The 24,472-nt window shown below is 36.7% G+C and overlaps 1 long non-coding RNA gene across 1 annotated transcript in view; it reads right to left on the bottom strand.

Moving 5' to 3' along the window:
- Positions 1-468: 468 nt before the first annotated feature.
- The window catches only part of LOC140521184 (uncharacterized), a 197,399-nt gene continuing 173,395 nt past the window's right edge, over positions 469-24,472 (bottom strand). Inside the window, exon 3 of the long non-coding RNA XR_011972825.1 lies at positions 469-1,296. This is a non-coding gene — a long non-coding RNA (uncharacterized lncRNA). The remainder of the gene's footprint in view (positions 1,297-24,472) is intronic.

Raw genomic sequence — 24,472 nt, 5'->3', positions numbered from 1 at the left:
GTAAATCCTTAAATGTTTATTAATTAATTGATTGCTAGAGTAGTTAGGATAGGAGGGGGGAGGGCAATGTACCCTTGACCTCAGTTATGCCAATTCTTCCCAAGCAAATAACTATCTTATAGGAATGGGTTTGGAATTGAAAAAACCAGTGAAATCACTGATCTTGCCATTTATTAGCTGTTTTAACCTTGAGAAAATAACTTAATATTTCAAGACCTCAATTTTCTTATCTATAAAATGGAAATAGTAACACACTGTCTATCTCAAAGTCTTATTATGAGGAAAATAATGCTTAATACATATAAAGTAGTTACAAAGATAATATACTTTTAAAACTGTAAATTCTTGTGTAAATATTGGCAAGAAAACCAATGAGAACAATAAAAAATGCTGCTGGCCTTGCTGGGTACATAGTTGGAATTTTCTTTAACTTTTAAAATTTATTTATTTTATTTTTGCCCAGTTACATGTAAAAACAAATTTTTAAAATTCATTTTTAAAATTTTGAGATCCAAATTCTCTCCCTTACTCCCTCCCCATCCCTCCCCTCATTGAAAAAGTGAGCAATTCAATATAGTTTATACATGTGTAGTCATGCAAAAAAATTTCCTTAAGAGTCATGTTGTGAAAGAAAACATAGACCAAAAAATTCAAATATAAAGAAAGTAGAAAAGTATGCTTCAGTCTGTATGCAGACAGCCTCAGTTCTTTCTCTGGGGATGGGTAGCATTTTTCATCGCAAGTCCTTCAGAGTTGTCTTGGATCACAGCACTGCTGAGGATAGCCAAGTCATTCACACTTGATTGTCTTACAGTATAACTGTTACTTGGTACACAGTGGTAAAGCCCATCACAGCAGCACACCTGAGGACTGCTGCTGTGAATGATTTCAAGGATATAATCCCATAGTATAATGGACTCTCTATTTATTCAGTAACAAACTAAACATTGTAAAGCATAACATTCATAACAACATCCTTAAGTAAAACATATCGATCAATATATGTCATCACAATAGCAACATCCTTAATCAATGCCAAGTATTCAAGGAAAGTCCTTTTTCAAAATACCATACTATCCACCCCTAGGTCATAGTAAGAACAATGCCCTTAATCAGTATCAAGTGTCCAAGTAAAGTCCTCTTTCATCTTAACTCCAGGTTGGCTTCCAAGTCCCATGGCTCTTCCTCTGCGGGCTGACCACTCTAGACTCTCGCCTGGATTCGCACATAGGCAGCTGCCTGCTCCTGCTCCATGTCCCAGCTCATGGGAACTGTTCCACTCCACAGTTTCTGTCTCTGGGAAAACAAAACTCAGCAAGGAAACAACAATATTAACATGCCACCAGCACCACAATCTTAATTCACCCATAAATATCAACAGACAGGACTTCTGTCTGAGAAATCAACCCAGATCAACAGACAGGGCTTCCTCCTGGCTCTCAGAGGTCTCCCTATCATTCTCTAAGGTCTCCCTCTCAGCTCTCAGAGGTCTGCTCTCAGTTCTCTTCTCAATGCTGGCTCACCCCTTCAAAGCCTGCTCTCTTCACATCTGCTTCTCTCAGCTCTGGCTCTCTTTATATACAGTTCTACTCAGCATCTAATTGGCTAGTGCCCGCTTGTACAAATCTGATTGGTTAAAACTCTCTTGACAATATATATACACTGTTTTTGGTTAAAGACTTTCCATTTCACAAAAGCCTATATTCTTCAGTGAGTTTTGTACCTCCTTTTTCCATTTGGCCAATTCTGCTTTTTAAGGAGTTTTTTTTTCCTTCAATGAATTTTTCTGCCTCTTTTTCCATTTGGTCAATTCTGCTTTTTAAGGCATTCTTCTCATTGGCTTTTTAGACCTCTTTTACCATTTGGCCTAATCTGTTTTTAAGGTGTTATTTTCTTCAGTTTTTTTGTATATCTTCTCTACCAAGTCATTGACTCATTTTTCATGATTTTCTTGCATCACTTTCGTTTTTCTTCCCATTTTTTCCTCTACCTCTCTTAAACCTGATCTTCAAAATCCTTTATTAATTCTTCCATGACTTGAGACCAATTGTTTTTGGAAACTTTGGATGTAGGAGCTTTAATTTTGTTATCTTCTTTTGAGTATATGTTTTGATCTTCCTTGTCACCATATTAACTTTCTATTTTAGAATTTTTTCTGTTATTTGCTCATTTTCCCAGACTATTACTTGACTTTTAACTCTTTGTTAAAGTAGGGTTCTGCTTCCAGGGTAGAGGACACACTATCTTAACCTTCAAGGATTTTGTGAAGCCATTTTCAGAGATACTTCTAAGGACCTATAATTTTTCATTTCTTCTAAGATGGTATGAGGTCCATGTTTACTACTCTCTTGGCCTCTGCACTGGTCTGTGAGTGACCATAAGCAGTATTTTCTGTCTTAGAACTGTGAGAAGGGTCCTGCCTTCACTATGGTTGCAAGCTTTGGTGTGCTAGTGCTCCTTTTTGCACTGAGACTGCCACCCAGGACAGTGACCCAGATCTGAGTATGGGCAAAGCAACAGAGTCCTGCCTCAGTGCTACCAAAGAGAATCCTGTAATATCCTGACCAGTTAGTCATTCAATTCCCTTACCACCTGTGGACTGAGAGCTCTGGAAGCAGTTGCTGGTGCTATTGATTCAGTCACTTTCAAGTCCAGCTCCTGGTTTGCTGTGGTCCAGGCTATGCTGGCACAACCCATGTTGGGATTGTACTCTACTCTCACTTAGGTGTGCCAGACCTTTCCTGTCATTCCTTCAAGTTATCATTGGTATCTGTGGGCTAATAGGTATGGAAACTGCCATTGCTATCACTGATTCAGTTGCCCTAAGGCCTGCTCCTGGTTTGCTGGAGCCCAGTATGCTCTGGAGCAGCCTATGGTAGACTGCAATCCTCTCTCACTCTGGTGCAACAGACCTTTTCTGTGGACCCTCCAAGTTGTCTTGGGCTGCAAAATTGTTTCACTCCATTTTTTGTTGTTGGTTCTGCTGCTCTAGAATTTGCTTAAAGTCATTATTTAAAAGGGGATTGGGGGAAAGCTCAGGTGAGTCCCTGCCCTTACTCTACTATCTTGGCTCTGCCTCTGACAGTCCACAGTTGGGAAACTGAAAACCATGCTTCATACTACCAAGCTTCAGGATATCAGGTGGAAGCTAGGTGATGCAGTAAATAGACCTGGAGTCAGGAATACTCATCTTCCTGAGTTTAACTCTGCCCTCAAACTCTTATTAACTGTGTGACCCTGAGAAAAATCACTTACCTCTGTTTCCCTCATTTTCTTCATCTATAAAATGAGCTAGATAAGGAAATGGCAAACTACTCCAGCATCTTTGTCAAGAAAACTCCAAACGGGGTCACAAAGAATCAGACACGAATGAATAAATGTCTTTAAGAAGTTAAAGGGTTAGAATTTAAGAGAACTGACTTCTTGCCTCACTTCTGTAACTATATGTCCTGAAGAACATTTAGTGAGTAGAAGTTAGAGGAACTAAACCAGGCCTCGATGAGCCTAACTCCCAGTATTCTTTATAATATGATATGATGCTAAAATCTTGGAGGACTGATAAGAGATAATGGAGCCTGATACTCTTATTCCATGTTAGCAAAGTGAAACCAAGAGAGAGAACATGGTATATTAATGTTATGTGGTGGTAGAGTTTGATCTAGACCTGTTTGCCATATAACTCTTACCTTTGTTAACACATGGTACATACCACCCAGCAAAGCTACTGTTATGTTTAGTCATGGTCATGACATTTTGATAGTTAGTACTTCCTGAGATCTCTCTACTGCTTCAATCTGACATTTACAAACACGTATTTGACAATTACCTTACATTTGTTTTGTATGTTCATTTATTTACATGTTGTTCTCACCTGATAAAATTAATGAATCAGTTAACATATTTATTAAATTTTCAGTATGTGTCAGACTCTGTATTGGGCACGAAGGATACAAATGCAAAGAATGAAAGAATCCCTACCTGAAATGAACAAATATACTAGTGTATCAGGCAATAAAAACACAATATAAATATATAGTTAATAATATGCACACATATGCATACATATATACACACATACACATGCATGCATGCATTCATGCATGTACATCAAGTGGTTAAAGAGCTAATTACAATATCCCCAGGAAGGAAGTCATAATTGGAGCTATCCACAAAGGCTTCATGAATAAGATGGCGTCCTGACCTGCCCCTTAAAGGAAGAGAGGGTGGAGATAAAGAGGGACTGCATTCCAGGCATGGGGGATGGCCAATGGAAAGTCAAGGGGAAAGGAAATAAGAGTGTGGTGAGTAAGGAAAAGAGAGAAGTGAGTTTGTCTGGAATGCTGGGTTCATGGGGGAAAATATCCAGTGAGGTTGAGAGTGTAAGTTGGGGCCTTCAACAAGCTAAAAAGAGGGGCTTAGATTTAATTTTAGAGGCAATAAAAATCCACTGGAGTTGTTTGAGTAGGGGAATCAAATAACTGGATCTGCACGTGAGGAAAATTACTTTGGCGACAGTGTAAAGAATGAAAACTGGAAACTCATCACAATTGAGGAATATTTCATTTTTTTGTCCCATCTATAGCACATAGTGAATAAAGAGCAAGCTCTGGAGTTAGGAAGACTTAAGTTCAAATCTGGCCTCAGACACTTATTAGCTGTGTGATCCAGAGCAAAATATTTAACTAGTTTCCTCATTTGTAAAATGGGGATAATAAAAGCATCCACTTCCTAGGGTGGTTGAGAGGAACAAATGAGATAATAGTGATAAAGCACTTGGCACAGGGCCTGGCACACAGCAAACACTAAATGTTAATAGTTATTATTGTTATTATTTATTACAACTTCCACAGTACCTTGTATATAGTAGGTGCTTAATACATGTTGATTGAGCAAATTACTGTTAAACTACACCATTAAAATTATATCACTTAAATCAGAAAATTAAATTCACATTTTCCATGAGGATTCAATGAGAAATCAAGCTCTTATTCCTTTTACAACCATGTTATTCAGTTGGGTTAACAAGGGTTTATTTATGCAAGTAAATAATGTATTTTTTCTCCCATACTTCACCCTGGCACAGAATTCCATTTTCAACTCATGTGCTTCAAGGAACTGCTCAGCCTGTCTTCAATCAATCCACAAGCATTTATTAAGCATCTTATAATGCCTTGCACTATGCTAAGTTCTAGGGACAAAAATCCAGAGAATAAGAATTTTTACTCCCAAGGAGCTTATATGCCATTGTGGGACACAAGTGCATTTATAAATAAATAAATCTGTCTATATCTTCATCTTTCTATCTATCTATAAATACAAACAACATAAACGGAAGGCAGTTAGTGGGGAGGCCACCAGTAAAGTTACGCTTGGGCTTCATCTTGAAAAGGAGGAGAAACCTATGTGGTTATTCAGGAAAATAGATGATAAAACACATTATTTATAGAGTTAGGGCTCCACAGGTGAAATAATATTAAACACGTAGCTATATTCTCTACTTCCCCTCCACCTCCCGCCACCCCTGCCCCAATCACTTAATTGGTTTTGCTTAACTATTCTATTTATTGACTGGTTTCTCTCTCTCTCTGTCTGTCTCTCTCTGTCTGTCTTTTTGTCTATCTGTCTGTCTGTCTGTCTCTGTCTCTCTCCCTCTCTCCTCCTCCTCCTCCTCCTCTCTCTCTCTTTTAGAAGGAAGGGTTCATAACAAAGGTGGAAGTAGATAAAGGAAGATATAATGAGTATACTGAGTAGTGATAATGATGTAAAGCATTAATAAGATTTTCAAATTAAAAAAAAAATCTATTCCTCGTCAATGTTCACCTACACACCTTCTAATATGGATACCTCTGTAATATTATTTGAGCTATAGTATCATTCCAGTGCTCTTCAAAGTGATTTAATGATCTCAATACCCATTTGCTTTCACTTGGGAAATAAAAGGTCTTAATTTGCTAGCATCATGGACACATTTTCATATGCAGCTCTTCTAAAGCAGAGATCAAGGAAGAAAAAGCAGGAAAGATGTTAGAATGTCAGAGAAATAACATTCTATTTTAAAATGAACGATGTATATTCTAATCCCAATGACAACAATAAGACACTCCAGGGTGTGCTTTAATGGGCCATTAGTTTTCTTCTTGGGTGGTGAAAATTCTTTGGCCTATAGCCTTCTGCTCCCCTGAGTCACTGGGCTTCTATTAGAGCCATTAAAAACTGCCTGGAATGTGGTTTTGTTTAATGTGATTATTGTCAAAATGTTCAAGTTGTGAGTTTATTCCTCACGGTGTTAGCAGTCCACTTTCCTCACTTATTATAGGGGTCTTATACAACCATGACAACTCACATTTATAAAGAACTTTAATGTTTACAAACCAGTTTTCCTCACAACAACTCTGTGAGGTAGATTATATGAAAATTTTTATCCCCATTTTATAGCATTAGAAACTGAGGTTACAAGAACAGGTGAAATGGCTCTGGTCATACCATACATCATGGATCTCTACTTAACCCAGGTCTCTTAATTCTACCTCTAGCACTCTCCATTATACTCAAGTGCTTTTCACATTTCTGACTCTTGAAACCCTATTTCTTTTTCAAAACAGATCAAAAGAGGAAAAAAAAAATCACATGGTACAGTGTACAATATCCAAAATCTAATCTGGAAAGTATCCACATATAGTTCGCTAATTATAATAGAGAAATATACTTAAAAAATAATGTAACCAAATTATATATATAGGCTTCACACATATACTTGAAGTTTTAATAATTTATTATATCTATCTGCATACAGATAAATATATAGATACATAGTAATATAAATATAGCTATCGTATAAAGATAAAACATATAGAGATATAATATAAATGATTAGATCTTCAAGTGCATACACTTAATTAAGAAAAAAGGAGGAAAATTTCTTGAGCCTGTGCTCTGCTTCTTCTTTTTCCAATGTGGTGCTATTTAGGGTTGGATGTGTCTGTCTCCTTGTGCAGTTATTGATAGGTTATAACAACCTTGGTCAAATGAATAAAAAACAAATGAAACTGACAATAATACTTTCTTCTTAGCTACACAAAATCCTTCCTCTACACAGAAAGAGTAGAATCCAGAAAAGTGAGGGCTTTTCACCTTACATAGAATTTAGTGAGGGGAAAAAAGGACATTAGGTACAAATGGGGTTTCTTCTATGTAGTCTCCAAATTAAAACAAACACAATACAGATATTATACGGGTACAGCCAAACTAGTTTCCAGAAAACAAAACAAACAAACAAACTGTGTCCTACGCAGACTAAATTTCCTGCTTGGGTTCTAAGGTCCTGTATATTTTCATCCCCGGCTAATCATTCAGCTCTCCTTTCTACTACTTGCCACCAGGATCCTTGAATTCTAGTCATCTGGCTTCTTCAGGATCCACAAACAGAACAAATAAATGGCTTCTACTGCACATAACTTCACTTACACTTTATGGAGTGAAAGGGAGGTCAAGACATGGCCATTATCATGTCTCTTGTTCCAAAAGGGAACATAATGAGCTGGTCAGGTGAAGTAAGCATGTAGCCCAAGGCTGCCAGTACAATAATTCCTTGATTTAGATGCTGCTATCTACATATCACTTCTTTGTTGACTCATTAATTCAAACCCAGACACAGATTTAGCCTAAACCAGAGTTATTAATCTTTCTTTTGTCATGCACCTCTTTAAGCAGTCTGGTTAAGCCTGTGAATCTCTTCTCAGAATGTTTTTAAATGCCTAAAATTAAATATATAGGATTACAAAGGAAACCAGTTATACTGAAATAAGGTTATCAACTTATTAAAAAAATCACGAATTCCAGCTTAAAATTCCCTGATCTAAACCCTTCTCACAAATTTTTTCTTATTTTTTTTATGTGACTCTCTGTTAAGCCTATGTAAGTAATCAAGCAAAAAGGATTTATTAAGCATTTACTATTGTAAATGTGAAGTGTCATCCTGTACCTCTCCAGAGATTTCAATTTAGGAGCACAGTTAAGTCTAAGGCTATTTGTCCAGAAAGTTCCCACCTTCCTTCTCCAAAGTGTATTCCATTTATTTTTTAGAAAACATTGTCTCCAGAATGCAATAAAAATAAGTTCATATTTATTTTGAAACAAAAGCCATTTAAAAGTTCAGACAGCAAATAAACACCATTTTAAAAGTGCAGGCAGTTCCCAAGGGAAACAATGCCCAGCCTCTGCAAAGAAGTGAGACAGAAGAGGAAATTAATTCACCAGGTCCTATTGTAGAAGGAAATTCTGTCCAGGTAGATCACGTCTTAAACAGGTCAGTAAGCTGGACAATTCTACAAGAAGTCCAGAGAGCAAGGAGAGGAATATAGAAAAAAATGTGCATTGTAGAAACATGGTGATGACAAAGGCATGATTACTGTGATGGAGAAAATGTGGAAGGAGTCCAAAGAGAAGAAGGATAATTTACGAGTCCGTAACATCCTCTAGACAATCCTCCTTGTAAATCATATCATGCTCATTGCATCAAGCCTCAGAACACTGTAAAGCCTGTTAAAAAAGATCTCTGACACACTACTCTTAAGATTTTTTTCTACAAGGATTGAGCTCCAAAAGAAACCATAGCTCTGGGCAGGAATTTCAGATCTTAAAGGGCAACCTTGAACTAGTTTAAATCAATAACTGAACAAGAATTCAACTTGTATTCCTCTCTTCTATCTTTCATTCTTTCTGCTCATCTCATTTTCAATTTCCTTTCTATTGGGAATGTTATCATATTGCTGAAGAAAGACAGAATATATTTTACAAAATTCCTGTATCAGAAATTAGAGTCCTGAACTTATACTGCAAAATCTAGTGAAGTTCCTAAAATTAGGATTAATAATTTAATACTAAATTTGTGCCAAGCTTTCTTTGATTGGGTCTTGGCTGTATCATTATTATTGCCCCTAACAAATAAAAGATTTTTGCTGCAATGGCTCCTTCTCCTTTTCTTCTTAGCTAACATTCTATGGCTTCCTGATCTATTAATTAGAAAAGATGTACATTGAATTCAAGCCTTTTGGGTAGGCTATCCAACTTCTTTAGTAATTTCTGAATATTTTCAGGGACAAAGAGAAAGGCCCCATATAGACCAAAGTAACTACGGCAGCCTTTTAATGCGAGAAGAAAACTGGAAAAATAAGGACATGCTCATGGATGGTAGCTAAGTAAAGTATAGTACATAAATGTAATGGACTGTTATCATGCCATAAGACAATGCATATGAAGTATGTTGGGAAAATAAGCAGAGAAGCATGAGAAGATTTATATGAACTGATATAAAGGGAAGTAAGCAGAACCATGAAAACAACGACCACAATGAGCACAATAATGTAGACAGAAACAACAATGGATAATCAGTGAATCAAAATTATAATGTCCAAACTTGGTCTCAAAGACATGAGGATATATCTCCCATCACTCCTTTGCAGAGGTGGAGAACCATGGGGGAGGAACTTGGCATCAGACTTTTGCAATATCCTTGTTATTTCTTTGAACTTTTCTTTGTTCTTCTTTATTTTAATTTGCTATAAGATACAGCATTTTGAGAGGGAGCAATGGAACATGTGGGTTATGTAAAAATAAGATATAAATAACAATTATTTTAAAAAATAAAATATGTGGACCAGGAAAAAAAGGAAAGAATGGTTTGAATTCCTGCTCTACTACTTGGAAACTAGGCAACATTGGGTAAATCACTTAGATTATTTGGTTTTCAATTTCCCTTTTGTTAAAATTTAATAGTTGGACTAGATAATCTCTAAGATCTAAATTTAACATTGTGAGACTGTGTATCTCAGCCTCCTGATCTGTAACTCCATATGTAGACACTTTTTTATTTTTATATCCATTGAATATTATGATCACATGAAATCACACACACACACACACACACACACACACACACACACACACAAAGGCTTTGAAAAGAAAGTGTTAGACGAATGCAAAGTAACATAATTAGATAACTATTCCCAAAAGGCATATAAATGAGTTTTGGAATTAACATGAATACTCAGAAGTTCCTTCACACACATCTTTCTCTTCTGCAATATGAGAAAGGTGACCCTGGGTTCTCAATAACTTTGCCAAGGCAGGTAGGTGGTGCAGTGGATAGAGCACCAGTGCAGGAGTCAGGAGGACCTGAGTTCAAATCTCACCTCAGACACTTAACAATCACTAGCTGTGTGACCTTGGGCAAGTCACTTAACCCTAATCACCTTATCCTGGGTCATCTCCAGTCATCCTGATGAATATCTGGTCACTGGATTCAGATGGCTTTGGAGGAGAAGTGAGACTGGTGACCTGCACAGCCCTCCCTCACTCAAAAACAAAGTCAAGTGCAAGTCATGTCATTATTTCTCTGATGGCATGGTCTTCTTTGGCAAAGAAGAACAAACACATGGCATGAGCTTTGCCAAATATGCTCATATTTTGGCAACTTCTATGATGACAATAAGGTCTTCTGTATATGCCTAAGTGCAGAACTATGTCCCTGGAATCTGAGAACTACCCTAGCTAAATACATAGAGATAAGTTACCAAGAATTTGAATGCAAGAGAAGGACATTCTTTTGGCCACAGCAACTTTAAAAACTACTTCAGAATGCCAGGATTTAGTTCTATATCAATAAAAAGAAGTTCTCACATTGATGAAACTATTTATTTTTTGACATAAGAAAACAGAAGCAGGAGTTGACATAATTCATTTCTTTTTTCTTTTTCCTCTACACATTTCTTTAGCACCTTAACAGAACATCCTGAATTCATTAACTTGATAGGCAGCAGAACATTTGTCTCTCCATAATTTTCCAACTCTGCCTTTCTTCCCCTTCCACATCCCCTTTCTCTGTACCTACTGCAATGTACTAAACCTTCCTTGACCATTCAAAGAAATTAATATTAGGGATGGAAATTACAATAGAGATCAACCTCTTCATATTTATAGCTGAAGAAAGCCTCTCAGACAGGTTGATGGACTTGTCCAATGTAACAAATATAGAAAGTGAATTCAGAATGAATTCAAGTAATATGTCTCTGTTGGACTATACCCATCTACTCTAAAATAACTAGCAGATGTGCCTGCAGATCTACTGTTAATGACATTTAAAAGGTCAAGGAGAATGGAAGAGACGCTGCCAACCTGGAAAAGAGCAAATCATGTACTAAATTTTGACAAAGGGCATAAAGTCAAAAAGATCTGAGTTCAAATCCAGACTCTGACCCTTATCAGCTGTGTAATCCAGAGCAAGTCACTAACCTCTATTTGCCTTCATTTCCTCATCTGTAAAATGGTGATAATAATAGCACCTATCACTCAGGGCTGTTGTGAGGATAAAATTGTAAAGCATTTAGCACAGTACCTGACATATATAAATCTTAGTTATTATTGTTCATCATTGTCATCATTACTGCAACTTTCAAAATGCTCAATAGATTACTTTGTGCACAGCAATAATTGGTAACAGTTGATAACAATCCAGCAATGGAATGGACTGTCCCATTTGGTAGTGAATTCCCTGTCCTCTGAAGTGTTCATACAGTGGCTAGAAAATTACTTGTCAGGCATGTCATAGAGAGGAACCATAGATTAGATAGCTTCTGTAATCCCTATCCAGCTATAAATATTTACAGAATAAAAAAAATAAATTAAGTTTATCATTTCTTTAACTTTCAATAGAGTTATTACATTGCTCTTTTTGGGCACCTGCTTGGTAGCACCTATTGAAACTTCTAAAGGGATCGGAAGAATTGCTCAGAAATTCTGCACAGACATCTAGAGAACATGTCAGCTTGCTCAGGGCAGAGGGAGGCTTCAAAGCAATGAGTGAATTATCCTTTTAAAACTTGCATGTCACTACATCTATTACTAATTGTTTTATGCAAATTATTATTTTGGAGACTGTAGTGAAAATATAATGATGAAATTAATCTATTGCCAGAAAAGATTAGTGCCAAGACTCAAGCTCCTTACCAAGATTCAGTCTCTTTATTCAATTATGAACATGGAAATAAATTAAAATTCCATTTTCCTTTGGTAAAATAAACCCATTGCAGTTGGTAATTTACTCTCAGTTAATATTGGGTCCAAGTGAAAGAGTCAAGATATAATGGAAAGAGGAATGGATTTGGAGTTAAAAGATGTGGCTTTTTATCCTGGCTCTGCTTCTTATCCTGTGCGTGTATGTAGAAAAGTCATGTCCCTTCTCTAGGATTCCATTGCCTTCTCTATAAAAGGAGGAGATAGAATTTACTTCAAAGACTCCTTCCATCTCTAAAATATGTAGTCCTAAAATATAGAGCCATTTATAGATGATAAAGCATTAAAGTTAATAATACAGTATTTTTATGAATAGAAAGAAGTACAAGGGAAGGCTGTAGCCAACTTGTACCCATTTAAGAGAGTTGATTGTTAAATTTTCATTGTAAGCATTTACACCACAGAAAGAAGAAAAATACTATGAATCGGGGCTTGGTTTGCTGTTTTACTGACTGTCTAGATTGAAGAAAGTAATAAAGAAAATGTCAATGATACAAGTTCAACTTCAAAATGTGTAATATGCATTCTCCCTGCCCTATAGAGAGACCTTTGTTAAACATTTAAGAGCATCCCTGCTTGATCCTCATAATAAACATTTTAGGCAATCAGGGCAGATATCCTCAACTAAAGCTAAGGAAATCAAGTCTTTGTGAGGAAAAGTGACTTATCTTAGATCAGATGGAAGAAGTGGAATTCAAACTTAATTCTTCTGATCTGAGACACTAATGTGATGTGACTGCCAAAGGTGCCAATATCATCTTAAGCAGTATGGTTTCCAAAAGGAAAGAGAAGATAAATCCATTGTCCCTTGCCTTGATCCTATCATATCTCAAGTACTAGCTTCTTTTCTGAGTCTCATACTTTAGAGATTTACAATCTAGAGAATATTCAAAGGAGTGTTACCAGGATGGTAAAAGAATTTGAAACCATGCCATAGGAAGATGGGTTGAAGGAAATGGAAAAGTGTATACTGGAAAAGAGAAAATTTAAAGGGGACACAAGCACTAACTTAAAATATCTGGAGAGTTGACATGATTTCGCATAGGGCTGCCCTCCTTTGGACACTTTAGTTTCGATCCTGCCCCCAAGAAACTCATTATCTTGCAAAAGCAGCATAAACTTTAATACTCACACCTCATCAGTATCTCTGTATCTTCTGTCCCTCTGATTGCAGAAAAAAGCAATAAGCTCCTCTCCAAACCCCGATTTAACGCCAGGTATCTCTCTATTTCTCACCCAGCTATACTCCTTTGGCTTTCTCCAATAAGGCACTCCATGCTTTCTCTCTGCCTTCCTGACTGCCTTTTCAATCTCCTTTTTTTTTTTTTTTTTGAGCTGTTTCCTTCAACTAGATTGTAAGTTACTTGAGGGCAGGAATTGTCTCTCTTTTTTTTCTTCAGGGCTTAGCACAATGTTTGACACATAGTAGGTGCTTAATAAATGTTTACTGATTGAGTGACTAAGTTGTCATGTGATCAACAGACCATATTCGCTCTGCTTTACCTTGGAGACAAGAAGCCAAGGTAGAAGTAAGAAGAAGGCACATTTTGATTCGGTATAGAGAAAAATTTGTCAATAATTTGCCACCATTGTTCACTCATGTACAACTCTTTATGACCCCGTTTGAGATTTTCTTGGCAGAGAGACTGAAGTGGTTTGCCATTTCCTTTCCCAGCTCATTTTACAGATAAGGAACTGAGATATATAGGGTTAAGTGACTTGCTCAAGGTCACACAGTTAGTAAGTGTCTGAGGCCAGTTTTGAAATCAGAAAGATGAGTCTTCAACTCCAGTCTCAGTACTCATATCCATTCAGCCACCTACCTGTCCTGTTACTAACGATTAGACCTGTCCAAACATTGAACAGGCTGCCTTAGTTGGTAGGGAATTCCCTGTCATTGGAAATATTCAAGTAGAGACTGATAACCACTTATCTATATTCTTTGGAAGCGCTTCCTATTCAGGTATTGATTGGACCAAATGACCTCAGAGATTCCTTTAAGATTTAAGAATATATAATTTTTCAACTCCCTAATTCAATGTTCTTTCCGTGTCACTAGATATAAAGATGATGTAGATACTAAGATGGACTCAAAGGGAAGAAGAACTGAGCTTCTGTCCTGCCTCTGACACACACTGGCTGTGTATCCCTAGGGAAGTCATTTCAATTCTCAATCCTCTACACAATTCTCTATGATTCTGAGTTGCAGATATGTTAACTTGCATTGGCAGAAGGGAATTTCTTTACAATAGTTCCTTGTACCAATGAAATCACAGGTCTAATTCTTTTTCTTAGTTGATACAAAAGGGCAATTTTCAATTATATCTACTTGCAACATTAATAAGAGTGCATCTCTATCATCTGTCTATTTTCATTTCTTCTAGCCAAATTTTACTCATTGTCTGTGTATTTATTTTCTTTTAATGTGTGCTTTGGGGAAGGAAGCTTCAAATCTCTTCAAACTGAGCAGAATCTCCAGCATGACAACGTGCCAAGTAAGGATTACTCCCCAAACCAACTCATTATTACATTTTAAAACTCTCCCTCTCATGTTGTGCTTCCCTGCTTTTTGAAAGAAAGACGGATGGAAGCGGGGTGGGCACCCAGAAACCAACAAACAGTGGCAGAAACACACAGAGCAAATCGCTTTCCTGGCTATTATTCAAACTTCAATCCATGTCTAAATGCCTGTTGAAAAATGGTAATATTTTACAGAAGCCCGCACAAAATCATCTGAAATGACCTTTCTGAATAATTGAAGATACCTTTTGTCTTTGTAGCCACATTCCCTAGAACATGAACACCATACTGAGGATGGATTGCTCCAATCAGCTCCATACATCATCATTTACAACTATTCCTGTCAGTTTTACTGTAAGTGAGGGACATTTGCTAGGAAACTCAACTAGAACCCGGAGCACTAAGGTATTATTAGAACACACAAGATGGGCTTCTTTCCCATTCCCACTCTACCCTCCCCACCTCAGAAGTAAAGATTTAGGCAAATAACAGTCATTATATTCTGTAACCACAGGCAAGATTAATCCTGAGCCATTTTTATTTCTTCAAATCATGGCAGAAACAAAAAAGACAAAGGCAAACAGTGTGCCTAGAGCAAAGTTAACAGAGAGAGATTATGAAGTGGGATTTGGAGACTGAAAGCCTGAACAGAATTCCAGTTCTGCTGCATGTTACATGTTGGACTCTGGGATAGTCATTTAACCTCTAACAAAAAGGTTTGTTTTATCACCTACAAAGTCCCTTCCAGTTATAAAGCTATGATTTTGCTTTACTTTTAAAAAAAATATGTATATTGATTTGTGAGAAAATGGTGATATAATAGAATGAAGGGGATCTGATCCCTTGAAAACTCTCCAGCTTGGCTTAGAGATGAACCATTGTACTAAAAAATAGAAAGCATCATTTATAGATTCCTCCATCCTACAAAGAAATCTATAGAGAGACCACCAAAGTCCAGAACAGTTCCTGGCACAGACAAGCACAGAAGGAAGAACAGAAGCAGCCTTCCAGGCATTCTCAAAACTCTCTGCCTAAGCTCAGCAGAAACTAACCCCAGTCCAACCCATTCTTACCCAAGCTCTGTAACTTCTGGAAAGCTATTTTGGGAAAGTCTGGGCAGTCCACCATAGCATTTTCCGTTTGAACCAAATAGCATCTGAAGCTCAAACTTTGGTGGCTGGCTATTTGGACTTGGCTTGCCCTTCACTATAAAAGAAAATTTCCCAGAACTCTTTAGCACCAGAAGATAAAGTGAAAATAGAAAGAGAATTCACCAATGCATCTCTGGAAAGAAACCCCAAAGAGAAAACTGCCAGGAATATTCAAAATCAAGAGTTTTAAGATCAAAGAAAAAATATTCAATTCTCAAAGAAAAGGAATTCAAACAACAAAGAACCACAATAAGCATTATTGAAGGCATAGCACCTGCCATAATAAGAAGAACAGACCTTGGGATGCAACATTACAAATGACAAGAAATAATGATGTACAACCAAGCATAACCTATCCAGCACAATTTAGCATAATCCTACAGCGTGAAAAAAAAAAAAGGATCTTTAATGAAAGAGAAGCATTCCTGATTAAAAGTCCTGAACAGAGGAGAAAATTGGAAATGGAAATGCAATGTCAAGAAAAACATACAAAGATATACATGCTTGTGTAATTGAATGAGAATCTGTGGGGATGAATTGTTTACATGTTAATATGGGAATAAGAAACTAAAGTCCTCTCAGAACACTGATATGATTAAGGGTCATACAAAAAGGTTATAATTATAGAGTCTATGGATGGTTTTATTCTAAATAATTAGAAATCTCTGGAAAAGACAAAAATGGGAGGGACTGTGAACTATACCTGTAAAGAAGGATGAAGAGGGTATGGAAATAATTATTGCATCATATATACATGTGTATATATATATATATATGGAAAGAGAGAACAGATATATATCTGTTTTATACACATACACACAGCATATAATGTTGGTACATAAAATGAGGAGTATAGTCATTGAGAAAGGGGTCAAGGAAACAGGCATCCCATGAATTTTGTTTAAATCTAATAAAAAGGATTAAACAAAATGAGAGAGAAGAATAAATTAAAACACAGAATATAACAATATGCTTAAAACACAAAGATTTACACAGTGTTAAAAACAGAGGCTGAAATGAAATCTATTATATATTACAGAGGATTTTTTTAAAAGAATACCAATAATGATTTCAGATGAGGTTACCATAAAGTTATGATAAAAGGAAATAAATAATAAAATTGAATAATGCTTAAAAGCACCATAGAAAATGAATCAATATCAAAATTTAGATATGTGCACTTTTTAACATAACAAATTAATATTTAAAGAAAAGTGTTTTGAATTGGAGAAACAGATAGGAAAATGATAAGAGTAGGGGACCTCAATTTACCCTTTTCAGATCTAAAAAAAAAATCTAAAAACAAAAACCAACTGAGCAATCACAAAGAAAAAGAATTTGATTAAAACTAGAGAAAAATTAGATGACAGATAATAATTAATGCAAAGGATGGAAAAGATTGTGCATATTTCTAATTTGTGTATGGCATCTTTACAAAAACTGACTATATATTTGGGCATAAAGACCTCACTCCCCCCACCAAAAAATGAGAACAGTATGTCATTTACTCTTCATAATACAATTACAATTTTTAAATAAGAAGCTATTTAAAAAGAAAAATATAATTAAAAAGACTAATAAATATGATAAGTCTAAAGAACTTGTGGGTCAAAGAAAAAATAATAGAAAAAAATATAATTTTACCAAAAACGACAATCATGAGATAATATATCAAAATTTATGGGATGCAGCTAGAGCAGTTCTGAAGGGGAAATTTATATCTCTAAGTGCTTTTATGAAGGAAAGAAGGAAGGAAGGAAAGAAGGAAGGAAGGAAGGAAGGAAGGAAGGAAGGAAGGAAGGAAGGAAGGAAGGAAGGAAGAAAAGAAGGAAGGAAGGAAGAACTGAATTAGTCATGCAGGTAAAAAAAAACTTAGAACAACTAGGAGGCTAAAATTCCTAAGAAAATAACAAAGTAGAAGTTAAGAAAATTAAAGAAGAAATTAATAAAATTAAAAGCAAAAATACTGCATAATTGCCACATAAAACTAGGAGCTGTTGTTTCTAAAATGCAAGGTATTTAGTTTGTTTTTGTTTTTTTAAGAGAAAACCAAATTGTTGATATCAAAAAATGAAAAAGCAGAACTTACCACAACTGAAGGGGAAATAAATGAAATTATTAAAAAACATTACCCAAGGAAGAGTAGAAACATAATAAACATGTTAATAATATAAATAAAGATCATCTGATTATATCAAAGGGCATTGGACAATATCTAACACTCATTTCTACTAAATATTCTAGAAACCACTGGAATGAATCAACATTTTTTATTGTAATAAACAGCATTTATGTACATGCAGAAATATTCAATGAAGAAAAGTTAGATGCCTTTCCAATAAGACCAGGTATAAATCATTATAACCACTTCTATTTAATAATTCAAGTAATTTTCTTCAATCAATCAATCAATCAAAAAACATTTGCTAAGTGCTTATATGTATCCTGGTACTCTGGACACTATGCTATGTTAAGCACCAGAGATGCAAATAGAAGCAAAAGATAATCTTTGCTTTCAAGATCTTACAATGTAAAGGGAAGGATAACGTAAACAAATATAAACAAAGCAAGCTATATCCCGAATAAATAGGAAATAATTATAAGAGGGAAGACACTAGAATTAAGGGTGAGTGGGAAAGGCTTCCTGTTAAAGATAAAAATAGAACTTAAAAGAAGGAAGGGGAGTCAGTAGGTGAAGTTGAGGAGGGAAAGCATTCCAGGAATGGGGGGCAACCAGATGAAAAATGAAATAGAGCTGAGAGATGGCGGTGTCTTGTTCAGGGAACAACCAATAGTCCAGTGCCACTAGTCTGAAGAGCATATGCAGGGCGATAAAAAGACTAGAAAGATAGAAGGTGGGCTAGGTTATGAAGGGCTTTGAATGCCAAATACGATATCTATATTTAATCTGGGAGGTAATGACTGGGTATGAACCTACGCCAAGGCCTTTGTCTCTCAACCCAGGAGAGTTTTGGTCCCATTTGTCTAGGGAGCACTGGAAAACCTTGCTTTGAAGGTTCCTTGGATTCCCCTTATTTGGTCTGGCATTCTTTTAAGGTCCATATTGATACTCCCCACCCCTGATGCTACCAAAATCCTATTCTCCAGGCTACTGTCCACTCCCACAAAGATCCTGTCTCTGGCCTCCCCTATCCCCAGACTACTTGGCGACACTTGGATTCTTCTCTCAGTCTTTTTTGTATATAAGATCCTTCTTGTCCCAGTGAAGGCACTCGGATTCAATCCAGTTTAGATTCTATCTAGCTGAGATTCTGTCTGGCCTGCTTGTCAATAGAGCCATCACAAATGGTTAGGCTTCATAAGAGTCAACCCAATATGGTGAACCTTTAATAAACTTTGTTTTATTTTGGCTGAAAAAAGTCTGGAGTTGAATTCATTTGACAGAATCTGGTGTGTTGGTATTTTGGGGTCCCCAGAACCCTCTACCTCAACAATACCATAGGAAGCCTTTGAAGTTTGAGTGTGAGGAAAAGGAATGACATCATCAGATATGAACTTTAGAAAAATCACATTAGTGACTGAATGAAGGATACATTGGAGCAGGGAGAGACTTGAGATAGGCAGACCCATAAGCAAGTTATTGCAACAATTAAGGCATAAGATGATGAGGGCCTGTATCAAAGTGGTAGCAGAGTCAGAGGAGAGAAGCGGGCATATTCTAAGGAAATTGCAAAGATGAAACGACAGGTTTTGGTAACAGACTGGATGTGGGAAGAGGTCGAAGGGTGAGAAATACTGAATAGTTAAGGTTGTCAGCCTGAGAAACTGGGAGGATGATATTGCCCTCTGTAGTGTTAGAGAAAGGAGAAGGTGGGAAGGGTTTAAGGTAAAAGATAATGAATTCTGTTTTGGATCTGCTTTGGATATGCTTAATTTAAGATGTCTACTAGACATCTAGCTTGAGATGTCTGAAGGACAGATAGAGATAGAGACATACTGGAGGTCAGAAGAAAAGCTGTGGCAGGATCATAGATTATTCATGGTATTGTTACTTTCTACCTCATAGTGTTATTATAAGGAAAATATTTCGAATATTATTTTAGCAACTAAATTATGAACTATTATAAATGTCAGATGTTAGTTCTGAAGTCGTGCTGGCACTTAAAGATCCTCATGAAAGTCTGGCAAACAAATCTTGGTTGGATAATCCACCTCCATTGCTCCTACCTGAACCCTCCACTTTGTGGAAGAACTCAAATCTAGTTTCATTCCCCTCTCAAACCATTTCCTGATTTCTGGACTTCAAAACCTTGCCTTTACTTCAGCATCTTTCTGGAATTTTCCTCAAGGCCTGGGGCTTCCTCACCCTGAAATATTCAACCATTCCTACAGCTCCTTTTATATTGTATCTCTCTGCGAGGCTCTGCACTTTCTAACAGTGGTGAATTCCTCCTTGGTCCTCCATTTTCTGGAGAGATCAAAGGAACCTTCATTCCTCAAATCATGCCCTGGCACCAGTACCTTCATCTTCTCTCTCCTTCTTTCCTCTCACTTTTCAGCTTTCTTTCACCTGTTGTCTCTCCAAAGTGAAATGCAAACTCTTTGAGGTCAGAGATTATTTTTGTTTTCTGCTTGTCGTGGGCTTTCCCCAGCATTTAGCACAGTGCCTAGCACAGAGATCACATCTTAGAAGAGCTAAGCCATTCAGTTCTGTACTTACTGGTTTCACTAATCTTTTTCACTCTATATATTCTATACACTGGCACCAAGCAAGTATCCTTTATCTCTCCTTCTACCTCTTAGTGTGAACTGTATTCAAATTAAACCTTATTATTGGCTCTGGAAAGGGTATATTAATGATCTGCCCTACTGTTCCACTCACCCTCTTTGTGGCTTTCCAAACTATATGTCCTTTCTCTGTCTATCACTCCCCATTAAAATATAAACTCCTTGAGGGTGGAGACTATCTTGTTTTAGTATTTCTATCCCTAGCACTCCACTGGTAACAACAGCAATTCTTACATGCTTTCTCATGCTGTGTGATTTTTATCTATGGGTAGCTTTTGGTACACAGTAAATGTTCAATAGATTCTTTTCATTTAGTCAGTCATTCACTCACTCAACAGAAGCAAACTGAATACAGAAAGGGGGTTGCCCTCCCTAACTTGGCCCCTATTCTTGTTTTTATAACAATGGCAGCTGCTATTTACATGGCACTTTAAGGCTAACACTGCATTATGTACCTAATCTCATTTGATCCAATAACCCCATGAAATATGTGCTATTTTTATCCTCATTTAATAGATGGCTGAGAGAGGTTAAATAATCAGCCCATGGTTGTATAATTTGCAAATGTCTAAACTAGGATAGGTACCCAGGTCTGACTGACTCCAAATCTAGTATTCTATTACTAGACAATCCCGCATCTCATAAAGATACCAGCAATAAAACCCTTGATTTTGTATTACATACTGGCCTGCACAAAACCTCACTATCTCCTTACATTAGCATTAATCAGTTCCACTTAGCAGCTGCAGGAGCAGACCCTATTCCCCAGTTTGTGATTAGGCTGCTATCTGCCTTTGTTCACTCACTGCCTGACCAACCCATTAGCATCATAATTATTATCGTTGCTGTTGTTATGTTGATACATCTTATTGATCTGTGATGTGCCATAGGGACTCCCTTGACTTGTAACAATGGCGATTCCTACATGCTTTCTCATCCTGTGTGGTTTTTAAATGTGTGTTTCCATTAATCTTCCTCAGAGGGTTGATGTTATGGACTGAAGTCTTTTCTCTGAGACTTTTGGTATTTTGTGGACAGTAGCCATTTCTTTCTGCTATCCATGCCTTCTCCAATTTTTCTTCCAGTCATTCATCTTTGAGGTCAAGAAGGCAAGGAGGTCTAATGGCTAGAGCAGTGGACTTGAAGTCTGGAAGAACTGAATTCCAGATTATGTTTCTGGCACTTATGAGCTGTGTGACCACAAAGGCTTTATTAAACCTTGATGAGTCTTAGTTTCCCCACCAGTAAAATGGGGATCATAATATACTGTGTAACTTACTTCACAGAGCTTTTATGAAACTCAAAGGAGAGCCTATATATAGAAATTCATAAATTATAAAAGATTATATACAAATGAATTATTATTTGATGATGTCTTTTTGTAGCAAGTATTCTTAATCATATGATGCCTTCTATTTAAAACCCATGAGAAATCTTCCTATTTGGGGGTAACTTGTGATTCTGATTCTCCTGAGATCATGACATTCCATGATTAAAAGGAATATAGTATCACCATAGAATATTGGTTCTAAAACAATAAGGATTGTTTTTGAAACAATGATTATCTTGGAAGTGTTAAAAATGATAAATCCTTTCCCAAGTTAAATACAACCCAATCTCCTGTTACTTCAGGGTTCAATTCATTTACCATCTGCTGCCTATCTAAGACATCTTTTAAAGAGGCCTATTCACTGAATGGGCATTACCTCACTGTAAGTGAGTACTTGAAAAGGCCTTAGCCTAAAAGGCCAAGAGCTCCCATTTCATCCTGGGCCATCTCGAGTCATCCTGTTGAATATCTGGTCACTGGATCCAGATGCTTCAGGAGGAGAAAGTGAGACTGGTGACCCTGCACAGCTCTCCCTCACTCAAATCAAAGTCAAATGCAAGTCATGTCATCATTTCTCTGATGTCATGGTCCTCTTTAAAAATGAAGGATGAACACAACAGCAACAGATCAATGGCTTAATTCAATGGGATGCCCAACCAACTGCAATTCGAAATCTTTAATTTGCATCATTTATACCCTTGCCTTCATGTTGTCTGGTTTGTTTGCTCACTTGGAATGTCAAGATTCTCTCTTCTGTGGCTGTGAATGTTATATAAAGAACTGCTGTGGTGATCTGGAGCTCAATGTAATCAACATGACTTCATCGCAAATGGATATGACATCTGCAAATAAAACTATGTGCCTCTCCCCCACCAATGATAAAGAATTCCCTTTTCTCTTTGGATTTTCAGTAGGACATTACAATGTACTCACTCATAACTATGACAGTAATTATCAACTTCATTATCATTATCACTATGTAACAGGGGCTTTTGTCCTATAACCTTTCTTTCTCTAGGTTGTAGAGGACTGGACCCATAAGATGTTCAATTCCATCACTGGTTACTTGAGCCTCTTCTTTTTTTTTTTTTTTTTGGTTGTGTGAGAGTGTTCATGACCCCATTTGGAGTTTTCTTGGCAAAGATACTGGTATGGTTTGCCATTTCTTTCTCCAGCTCATTTTATAGATGAGAAACTGAGGCAAATAGCATTCAGTGGCTTGCCCAGGGTAACACAGTTAATGTCTGAGGTCATATTTGAACTCATGAAGATGAGTTTTCCTGACTCCAATCCCAGCATTCTATCTATTATACTAAGTAGCTATCCCTACATCATTGGTGCTTCCAGGAAAAAACCCAAAGGTTGTAGTGATTGACAGCTTGTCCTGGTTTACTCAGCCTGCCCCAGGTCCTTCTTCAAGTAAATCCAAAGACAAAAAGTTTCTCTAAGGGAAAACTAGATTCAACAAGACAGAAGGAAGACAACTGGAAAAAGTTCTTTAGGAGGCCTGTGGAATATATGGTCCAAAGGGAAAGAAGGGGTTTTCTTAAAATCTCATTTAGTTTTTAAATATCTAAGTTTTCATATATCATGTTTATTTAAAATGGGAGGGTAGGGTACTTCTATGGATTTTTCTAAAGCCCTGATGATCATTTATGTAGGGAAATAATGTTGTAAAGCACCTAATTATAAACATCTCTTTATTTATAAATTAAATATACAAAAATAGTGGTCATTACAAAATTGTGAAATAAAGAATGAAATTAACATAGCTCCCCAGGAGTTACTAATTTTCACTTAGGCAGGGGATTTGGAATCAGAAGATGTGGATTGAAATCCTGACTACGACTTTCTTTCTATACTACCTTGGGAAAGTCATCTAACCTCTCCAAGCTTCAGTTTACTCTTTTATATACGATATCTACAATCCCTTCCATATATGAAATTATAATCTCTGTGCTCCTCTTCTAATATTCAAAAGTCCCTTCAAGTTCAAACATTCTATTTGCTAAGACCCTGTCCAACCCTACATTTTAGTGCTGCGTATTTTAGAGCACTTTCTACCTACCAGTAACAATATCAACAACAACTACTGCCACAACAACTAGCATTTATATAGCTAAGGTTTGCAAATCATTCAGCAAAAATTTTCACAATAACCCTGGAGAGTAGATGCTAATATTAACCCCACTGTACACTTCAGGACACTGCTGCAGAAAGAAACTAAATGACTTGCCTAGATCATATAGCTAGCAACTGTCTGGGGTGGACTTTGAACTTAGGTTTTCTTGGCATCAGGTCCAGCACTCTATACATGGTTCCACCTAGCTAATATTCCAAGTGTGTTTACCCTTTCAAACTTCAGCAAATCTACCAGTTATAAAGCCGAAATTAGAGAGATAATATGAGTGGGTCATTAGATGACAAATTCAGACTATTTTGGCACGTTTTCAGATGGGACAGGCTCCTTCTGAAGTCTTTTAAAAGATATGTCTTTCATTAGCTCATTTGCATTTAAAAAGGCAAGTTTTGTGAATGAACTCACACCCAGATCATAGATTCATTCTTTACCTTTGACCCAGTCACTCATTTGTAAAAACCAACACAAGAACAAAAGTTAAAAAAAAAAAATGAACCTGGGAAAACCTATTCC

This window comes from Notamacropus eugenii, chromosome 1, assembly GCF_028372415.1.
Source record: "Notamacropus eugenii isolate mMacEug1 chromosome 1, mMacEug1.pri_v2, whole genome shotgun sequence".
In the NCBI taxonomy this organism is placed as follows: Eukaryota; Metazoa; Chordata; class Mammalia; order Diprotodontia; family Macropodidae; genus Notamacropus; species Notamacropus eugenii.
Note: the sequence above shows the minus strand (reverse complement) of the source record. Positions and strands in the feature narration are given on the sequence as shown.